An 11,348-nucleotide genomic window follows, 5' to 3' on the forward strand; every position below is an offset into this window, starting at 1 on the left:
CTAATAAATGAGTTTGATTGCTATAAAAGTAAACACTTTAATACTCATGTGTAAGAAATGAAAATACCAAAAGCATGTTTAAATATATTTGTAGTTTATTTACTTCATAAGTTATGTCAATTGTATTGAGCCAATGATCAGTATTTTTAATGGGTACTACTAGCTGTCACCTACTACTAGCTGTCACCTGTCACTAGCTGTCACCTTGTGGTTTTGAATGCCTGATGGGTTAACAATAAGTTTGAGTTTCATTCCAAAAAAGACCACCCATACTAAAAAAAATGGCATCCACCCTTAAATTCTTCTCTGCAGCTTGATTTGGCTCCGGAAACTGAGATTTTTATGACACTTGGTTCGGACATGCCTAGCAATAATTTCAGAAGATTTTTTTGGACAATAATATTTTTAGGAACACAGTAAATCATTGCTTTCAATAATTTAACGAGACATTATACTTGATCTTCAAGAAATTTATCACGCAAATAAAAGCGAAAAAACTGCCACGCCATACATTCTTTTCTAAAAAGAAAAAAAAGAGCATGTCTATCTTATCAACCATTTGGGTTGTGGCTTTACCATTTTTTGACAACCTGACTTTAAACCCAAAATTTAGTGCACATTAGCTATTATCCAACCAGTATTCTTAAAAAGTGTAATAATTGTATGAACATAAAACTGATAGCTAGAAGTTTTTAATAATGACCAACTCAGAGAGGTAATATAGTAGAACTATCTACACACCTTTCATTGATCTTTTTAACATTTGACTGAAGGAATACGTTGTACTAGCATCAAAGTTATCATCCCCTTTTTGGTTATAAACTAACATAATTGTTGTCTGAACAAAAGTGAGGAGGTAAAAAATGTAATAAATTGTGTTTGGTTAAATGATAAAAATTATTCATATTATCATAAACTAACATAAAAATAACATATGCACAAAAATATAGGAAACCATGAGAATTTGCTTAAAAAGAGAGTTATTTGAAATTTAGCTCAATGTTCATGTTTCAGTCAAGTTGATTTGATTTCAAGTTAAGATTGAGACAACAAAACTTTCACTCAACATATCATTTGACTGTTAAAATCATACAAATGTTTTTTTGTAAGTAAGTTTTTTATGATACTCATTAAACCTGAACAAATGGGAAAGTTCAGCTTTTAAATGGTCTGGTATTATAGATGGTAGCCTACATATCAGAAAATGATAAATTGACTTATTTTCTTAAAGCCCTTTGTTGATGCTCTCTAGCACTTACATAAGTTCTTTGCAATTTAACCTTTTGAACCCTGAATTTCCGAGTAAATGAGTGTCAGTAAACCTGGGCAATTTGTCTAACAATTCAAGGTTTTTGAACTTTCATTTAATATATCTAAATGCGCTCATAATACAGTGATATTTAATAAAGAACTAGTAAAACAGTCTGACAATACACAAAAAATGTCTGCAAACAGAAAAAAACAGTGTTTCAGAGTTAATCGTGATCCAACCAAAAGATTTGTGTGATTTCAAAAACTCAAAAAGCTTTTTTGAGGTACAGCCATGTTTATTAAGCACCCGTTCATCATTGTTTCATGACTCAAGATAAACTAAAAGATTACAGTTAGTATCATAAAACTCTTCCTTTGCATCACAATTGTCCATTACCTACAGACGAATGAGCTTCATATTTTAGCAGCAATACTAAGAGTACACATTATAGAAACAAACGATTCCTAACCCTTCGGATTCTTAATTTGGAAATTGTCTTTAACTTTTCTTTAATTGACAAGTTATTAAACAGCTTGTAGCAAATTTACAGTGTAAAGGTCGCTATCAGTAAGCCTGGCATTGCTAAAGATTTGTTTCATTGGCAATCAGATAACCCATTGCAAGAGTGTAGAGTTTAAATGTAAAGTGCTAAACTTTTTTCACGAGACCAATTGATGACCAATTTCACAAGACCAATTGGGCTCATGGCGATCTTTTGTCCTAATGCAGGCAAAATAGTGCTCTTGAAAATTTAATCAACTGCCTGTCTAAGAGGCCAACAAGCAGGCTGAGTGTTGAAACCAAATACTTTAGATGACTAGTAGAAGGCACAGAGCATATCCTGTGAAAGGCAGAATCAGAGAAAATGTGAAAACACATAGTGTATACACAGACTAAAATAAACACAGACACACAGACCCTCATGCATACTCATGCGCCCATCAACAAACAGCACACCACACACACACACACTCACTCACCACACACATGCTCCAGTCAACACACACACACGCACACACGCACACACATGCACACACGCACACACACGCACACCCACTCACTCACGCATATACCCACACTACAAAACAAACCCACCAAATACCACACACCGCTTACCGCACACCGTACACCACACACAGCACACCACACGCCATACACCGCACACCACACACATGCACACACCTGAATGCTCACACACATAGACACACAATCATCAATTTTTTCACACAAACACACACATCCACCACACCACATACCACACAACACACACCACACCCTACACACCACACACTACACTCCGCACACCACATACAGCACACCATACACCACACATCGCACACCACACGCCACACGCCACGACCCGCACGCTGCACCACACATCACGCACCATGCACCATGCACCGCGCAACACACCACTTACCACACACCACTCACCACACACCACATCATAAGTAGTAGGCATTATTAAAGACTGAAACAATTTTGCACCTCCTCTGATCCTCTACAATTTCTTTAGAGTATTCGCGTAAAAAAGCATCATAAAATATTTATAGTGATAAGGTTACTTTATAATAGTTGTTTTAATCCTAAATTTGTTTAGCCATATTTTTGGAGTTGCCTTCTTTATATCATGTTGGTGCAGTTTTTACTTCAATAAGAGCCACGTCCATCTGTTCATATGTTTAAAGCATTGTTAAACATTGGGATAAAAATTGACGCAAATGAGATTTAAACTGTGAAGCTCGACTCAACTTAAAAAAACTCAACGCTTGGGCTAATCAAACTATAAATTAGGAATTCATGTGTCATGACCTTAAAAATTTGAATTCTTAGCTATAGTAATAAGCTTGTTAGTCTATCTGAAGCTAGTGTTAGAGGCTAAAAAAAATTGTTTCTTAAGTAATTCGAGCTCATGACATTTGCTTCTTTAGAATAAAACTGACCTATTTCATTCAGGTTAAATTCAGAATTTTGAAATCATGCTAAAAGGTCTGAATAGCGTTTTGAAAAGTTTCATTTTAGAAGCTGATAATATCTTGTTTTGGCTTTTTCTTGTCAAAGACACTGTCATTTGAATTGTCAGTGTTTTGTTACAACAGGCACCTCACTTTTTATCCTTAGTAATGCTGACCGCAAATCACTCCATCGCGTACATCAGTCATGTAAATATGATTGATATATTTTTGGAAGGACCAAGTTTTGTAGCCTCGTTGCACATTCTACTTAACAATTTTTCAAATTTTCACTATAATAAGAGCTAAATATGTTGCTCTGTGTTTGTGTCTGTCCAAAACCATAGACATAAGTTAGAAAAAGATTGTATAACACAGAATCAAATTGATGGCTTTTAGAATAGTACATTAATGCTTACACAATTTTGTAAACTAGTATGATGTGAACTTGTGAATTAATGGTATATATAATTAGTACACTGAGCTCTATCTCATAGTTAAGGTTCTAGCCATAAATAAATTATTTACTGTTCGAAATGATTATAACTATGGTACATTCAAGTAAACAACAGAAACTGGACCAACTGCTTCGACGCTAACTCGAAAATGCAAAGACTTTATCTGAACATAGCAATTCATTGCGAGAGCTACGGCTTATGTCTTGTAAATTGGACTATCATCAGCGTTTAACGATTCTCAAGTGTTGTGATGATCTGTAGCATTTTCCATAAACATGGCTGTGGGTGAAAACTGCAGCCTGGTTATGCATGAGTAAGACCCAGAAAGTTTCCTCGAGTGTTGCAAGTTGACTTTATCTGTCCTAGATGATGCAATATTTGTTATTATATATTGAAGGATATCTTGATAGCTTCTTTCCTCTCTATAGTGGGTGGCCATTCAACCATAGATAGTGATTCGTTGTGAACGTCCTATTTAGTGGCTTCAACACATTTCAATAGGCATATGGTGAAGGGGGATAGTATGCTATGTAGCTACTTAACACCTCAATTTGCTTTATTCTCACAATTTGGCTTTAGAGTTTCTTTAATGGCGCTTAGTGAATTTTGCTTCAGCACTCTGTATTCATATTTCTTGTGTATCTTTGTAATAGTGTTGGCAGATTGACAGTAGCACATTTCACAAGTTTTATTGGCATAAAAAAGTGAGCTGTGCAGAAATTTAGCTAAAATTTACAGAGACTATTTGATAAGCTAGCTTAATTACAAGAGCTCAAGGCATACATGTGCAAAAGCTTTCGTCGAATGTTAAAAGCATTTTTTCACTTATTCATGCCTATTCATGAAGTTTTGCTAAAGGATGAGCAAAACAGAAAAACGTCCACGTAATCTGGGTTTTTCTGTTTCCTCTTGATTGATACAAGTTTCTTTACTTACATAAAACTTCATCTTTCTGTTACACATATGAGGTCATTGCATGACAGAGACATATTTTGTAAAACATTCTTAGTATATTGGCTTAGTACACATTGATTATCCTTTTGATTTTATTCTTTCTGTTGTTCGTTAGTTTTATTTTTAGGGAATCGACAAGTTTTTTTTAATTAGCCTATGACCTACAGAAAAGATCGAAAAAAAAAGAAGAAAAAAATAGGAAGAGATAGAAAGAAACAAAAAAAAGAAACAAGCAGTAAAGAAAAGAGAGGGATAACAAGAGAGAAGGAGAGACAAATAGAAAGAGAAAAAAGAGTTGAAAAGGGATAAAAAGGAAAAAGATGATAGGGGAAAGACAAAAGGTCAGGCAGAAGAAAAGAGATGAGAAAAAAGGCCAAATTAAAAAAAGGAGAAGAGATAAAAGGGAAATAGAGAGATGGAAAAAAGTAAAAAGAGAACAATGTGGGCAGAGATGGGGAGTAAGAGAGAGAAAGAAAAAAGACAACCAATTGTGTAAGATGTGTTTTAAGAGACAAGGAACTGTTATGAATGTTGGAGGCTAAACCTGAGTCTATTTAGTAATGAGTAAACAAATCACTACGTGACTCAATCAGTGTACAGGCATCCTATACTTTAGGTTTTCCAAAATATGCATGCAAACCAACAGAGCATAAGTCACAAAGAAATACAACGAAGCCACTTAGGTGTACACTTTCTGGTTGTCATCGTTACAAAAATTAGCCAATTATAAAGACTTCAAGCAATAGTTTTAATGAAGCATCAAAAAACATTTGCCTTTCTACTGACAACAGACCCTGTTAGCTCATTTATTGCGTAGAATAACGTAAATTAGGGAGTTTTCGAGCTTTCGTATGCATAAAGAATATGATATTAGCTACTGTGAGGCACTTGATTTCTGATCACATACCCTCACAAAATTGGAAAATGTGCAACAGTTTTAATGGTTGGGTACATGGTGTTACCATGTGTCGAGTCAGATAGGATTTAATGAAAGTGATGTGCCAGCAGTGTTTTGCCTTATTTCTCAACATATATATTTTCAATTTGTTAACTAAATACTTGTTTTATAACAAATGCCTTTTGTGTACATCAGAACCATTTCAAAACAAATAGGTGCGCTTCCTTCGTAGAGTAATTATGGTGCTAGTTGCATTGCACTGAAACCAATATGTAAAATATAACTCTGTTTACAGATGCTAGTAAAACGTGCAACAAAGTTTTTTTGTTTTATTCTGCAATATATGTTGTTGATGTTTTTTAAAATGCCATTAATTAAAGAAACATACACTGTAATGCTTTTATAATTTTTAGCAAAACTTAACTGGAATCCGAATGCCTGATTTTATAAAACACAGCCACAAGCTTTTCACTAATTTTGTACAGCAATCAAGACTGTAGTCATTTTGCATTCACTAAATGACTATAATTGCCAAAGTGAGCTTTTGTTTCAATAGGGAAAACAAGTGTAAACAAACATATTTGAGTATTGTTGAGTGAAAGACTAACTAACCAGCCAAAAGGGATAGCAGTGTTGTCAGCTAACATTATTAACAGCACTATCAGTGAGCATACTGATTGAAATGTTGACAAGCTCAGAAACTTAAATTCTTGAGAATTTCGCTGTCAAGATTGTCTCAAGTTTTGGTATGTTTACGTATTTTCGAAGTTTTCAGGTTTTTTATACTCCTCACCTTCTTCTGCCTTTAAGTTCATAAACTTATTAAAATAATTCTAAACGTGTTAAATTATTTACACATACTGTAGAGGTACGTGTATAAAATAAGATTGAAATACCTATCGTCAAATAACTACGCGTAACACTTTGTTTTGTTCTACCCCCACCCTAAAATCTAAAATTATCTTTCACTTGCTATGTTTGGTAATGTGATCTGATTGTCAGAGTAATTATGATACTCTCTCTACTGATGGTTTATGAAGAAATCCTCAAAGAAAGTTTAGCATAAACTACATGCTTTTGCTATAAAGTAGTCACTTGTGTAGCCTGAACATTTCCTAATTTTTACTGTAATATCACCTACATGCATGTCCATATGTCCGAAGACACAGTTAAAGGTTGGAATAAAAGTTTGCTGTTTTCTTGATTTGAACTGATGAAATTTGGTTTGTCAGCCTGACTAGTCATTTTACTAGTCTACAGCCTTTCAACAATTCCAAATAGTTGTGCACATACTTATTATATATGCTTTATCAGCACACCTGATGATTTCTCACACTGAAGCGCAAGGGTATTAGTTTTTACCATAATACTTAGGAGCTTGGTCGATTTGTCTATATGGAGTCAGGGTAATAGGTTGGGTAAACATTGCGTTATACAAAGGTGTAGCTGATGATACTTAGTATGTTAGCTTGAGAAAAACCCTTATTTATCAAACACTTTAAAGTTAAGCTTACAAAAAAATCTGTAGGATTTATCAAAATGTTTTAGTATTTTCATCGTCAACATTTGTTTTTGATGTTTTGGTGATCTGATGGTCAGGTTGCTTCAGGTTTACAATTGATAAAACGCTAGATATATCTCTATTGAAATGCTCACATAAAAAGTAAATGCATAATAATGTCGCTAGTTGTTATTGTTGCTATAACGGATGTCGTCTATTATGATAAATATGTATTATTACACATCTTTATTTTATGCGTATTTTTGTAAAGAAAATTATGTCAAAATTGCATTTTTTCTTGATCTGAGGGGTTTAAGCCGGATCAAGTTGTGTTGACTTTAATCTTGAAGCATCCTGGCAATAAGATAACCTCAAACATCAAAATTTCAGACAAATGATAGAAAAATACTGATATTTTCTGATAAAAATAGCTAAAAACTTTGTGCAAGTTTTTCTTTAAGAAGATTTGTCCCATTTATGATAGATTGATATTCTCACTAGTTTATTGACGTGGCTTACAGTCCTTTATGGCACACTTGAACTGCCACGGTATTAAAGCTTATTAAGATTTTGCGTCACAGCTTTTTTTCGGTTGACAAACTACTAATACTGGACGATTATTAATCGGCATGTTCCCCAATTAAAGCAAAACCGACCCATTTCTCTAAAATTTAAAGGAGACTCTGCTTATAATCCAAATCCTTCATGCAAACCCAACCCCACACATTTTAGAGGTGCAACTTGAAATTAGAAAACTTTTGCATTGGAAAATTAAAGGAAATCAAATGAATCCTTACTCACAAACTTAATTTGCATACCAGCTTGCTATGATGAAATCACTACTTATGTATTTATCGTGCACTTGCGTTTTTTTATGCTCAATGAGCAATAATATAAGTACTTGTTACACCTCCCACACAGCCTGTCATCGATTTCATACTACATCAATAAATCTATATGAAACAGGCAGTTTTAATGTTACAGAAGCTAGTAACTAGCTACTCTGTTAAGAGCATCCATCATACATGAAAAGTAATCTCTTAATCTTAGAAGTGATTGCATTCAAGACCCCAGCCTCAAATTCAAAACTATATTTTTCAAATATGGGCTCTAATTTCGAAATTTAAACAAACTAAATAGCTGTGTTGCCATTTACTGTACTGACTCTTCAATTTGTTTATTAAAAAACATGATGAAACCTGCTAAATATGCACGTCATTTGATTATATTTAAAGGAGACAAAAAATCTAATTTTCTCCAATCAACACAATACAACAAAGCTGTTATAATAAATTCCACACAAATTAGATTGCCGAACTTTTTACTTTCCAAGTATTTGGAAACTTTTTAATTCATTTTTTTCTAGCTGAAAGAGTAACTTTTAATACAATTAAGAAGATACCACATGTTTAAAAAAAGAAGTAGCCGATGGTCAACATTTTGAAGTATTGACTATCTTAATTGCAACATCAACTTGACTTTGCTAGACAGTGTCTGCATCAGCGAATAGAGTTGCTTTTATCCAGCAAAAATGATCCTTATTTAACAAGAGCTTTTAGACTTGTTGTAACTAATGATTTCATTTGACTAGCGAACACTATTGCAGCTGTGTCCAACCATAATCATCAAAATAGCTTGTTTGCTAACAGTGCTTCGCTTGATGGCTGTTTGCGCTTAGATTACCCTAGTTGTTGTCTGATCTCTAGTTTGTTATGTAAAATTTTAGAAAGCTAGACGATGGTTTAGTTTCATTCCGGCTCTTTTAACCGGGGTTCTTCAATTGGTTGCAAAATGGGCAGTAATCTCACACAGTAAAACGCTTGAGCCATTAAGCTCAACGGCTATTGTTCACATAAAATTGTGTCGCTGATGATTGCAAAAGATTTCCTGTTTAAGATACAATTTCTAAAGTACTGACCTCTAGATGTATGGTGTATTTTTGTAAAGTTTTGCTTGCCTCTCATTGCAAAACTTGACTTGAGCTGAACTCTTGCGTTGATCACCGGCAACTACCAGCGGTACATGGCGCATAGGTTTTCATTTCACCGTCAATAGCCCTGCCATCTTCCAACCAATGCTTGCAGCGTACATGTATATGAAAACCAGACTTTACAGGTAGTTTAACATTTATTAAAATATGCTGGTTTTACCCTTTACATCTGTTACATTTTATTCTGCCTAACATAGATAAAAAAATATTATTATGAACTCTTTATTGGACAGGTGACCGAAGTAAATTTTAACACATTATTAATATAATTTGCTTTAGTAATTCTTGTTTTAAGCTGAAGTTGCTACCGCTTCATTTCTATGAACCATTGTAACGTTTTATTAATAATTTCATTTTTGTCTCTGCATAGTGTTATACTTACATCTTTTTTGGCATTGCAGTTTTACGTTTTCAGTAAAAGGAGGTTTATCAAGGCATGAACTATTAGTGAATAAATAAAAATTGGTTTACTGCACTATCCCAACAATAGTTAGAACCTTCACTGTATTATTATGAGGTAGGAGACATTATAACTACATGTATGTCATCTATAAAATTGGCAAAAAGGAAAGATAATTATTTCATTGGAGAGTTTTTGTTGTTTGCATATCAATTAACAAATGGTTTAGTAATTTAAAACTTCACCGTAAGCAGGCAAAGTTTAAAACTCTAATGTTGCTATAAAGACTGCTTAGCTTTTGTTTTCAAAAAATGTAGCTAAATGTCTACTGAATATGCTGAATCTCAAAACAATACCCTACTGCGGTTTGTTCTGAATCATGAACCAGTTAGTCCCATCAGTGAATCAGTGTGTGAATCAAAGCTCCTTTTTCTGTAACTAAACACTTTTTATTGACCATGAGACTTCTTCATTAGGTAATTATTATGCATTTGTGTTGCTTACTTTTTCATGATGGTTCAATGGTCATGAAGTTTAGTTTCTCACTCTTTAATTCAAAGTAACAGAGTTGATCAAGGTTGACTTACTAACATTTTTTGTAAATAGAAGGCTGCATGAATAGAAAAAATCATGTTTTTGATATTTCGGCAGTGGGTAGCTACTTCAAATTTTACAAAGTACTGCATTTTTTTCAAAAGAGCTTTTTACCATCTTATCATTAGTATAAATGTGTTACTATAGTTTAATTTAGAACTGCATCTATTGGTTACTATTAAACTGATTGGTTAAGAAACATAATCAAGCAGGAAAATATGATTTAGTAGCCCTTTAGGCAATCAAAAGATGATAAATATTTAGTATACCGCTGAATATCAAAACAATACCCTACTGCGGTTTGTTCTGAATCATGAACCAGTTAGTCCCATCAGTGAATCAGTGTGTGAACCAAAGCTCCTTTTTCTGTAACTAAACACTTTTTATTGACCATGAGACTCCTTCATCAGGTAATTATTATGCATTTGTGTTGCTTACTTTTTCATGATGGTTCAATGGTCATGAAGTTTAGTTTCTCACTCTTTAATTCAAAGTAACAGAGTTGATCAAGGTTGACTTAGGTACATCAGTAAAATTATATTGCACTATATCAGCAAACTTAAATTTTATATATTTAAAAAAGGTTGATATTGTAGATATTTCACAAAACTTATATGGTAGGTATATCAAAAAATTGTAATTGCATATATGTACGCAAGTTTTTTTGATGTTTCGATTTATCAATACAACGCAACGCTAAAGAGCTGTGTTTAAATACTTTCAATAAACGTTAAACAAACTTACACAGTCATACACTGAACCGTTAAACATAAAAATAGCATGCTATGAAGTAGTGATACATTTACAAATCCAAAACCTGAAAACCCATTCATGGCTATGGTGTGGTAATATCCGTGGTGTGGCAATGTCCGCGGTGTGAGTGTGCGTGCGTGCGTGTGTGCGTGTGGGCGTGTGGGCGTGTGAGCGTGTGGGTGTGTGGGTGTGTGGGTGTGTGGGTGTGTGGGTGTGTAGATGTGTGGGTGTGTGGGTGTGTGTGTGACTTATCTCATCAAATACATAGTATATACAATTGCACGCATATGAAAAAGAAATCAGGGAAAAGTTTCAAACAATTGTATTTCAACATTCAAACAAAGGTAGAGATGATGGGTCTAGTGCAAAATAGCAAATCTAAACCGGTCGCAGGCCCATTAATGTCAACAGCGTAAGGCGTAGACATTAATGTTCACCAAGCAGAGCTAAGATGGAACCTGATTTTTGTCATAAACTCACCAATAGGTTTTATTAATTTCAAAGACGCTGGCAATTTATTCCATAGTGCAGACATCCCAGTGCTATATGTTCATTGACCATCACATGAAGAATAAAAAGGAGTAGGAAGTGAGGAT

Source organism: Watersipora subatra, chromosome 5 (genome assembly GCF_963576615.1).
Source record: "Watersipora subatra chromosome 5, tzWatSuba1.1, whole genome shotgun sequence".
NCBI classification, from domain to species: domain Eukaryota; kingdom Metazoa; phylum Bryozoa; class Gymnolaemata; order Cheilostomatida; family Watersiporidae; genus Watersipora; species Watersipora subatra.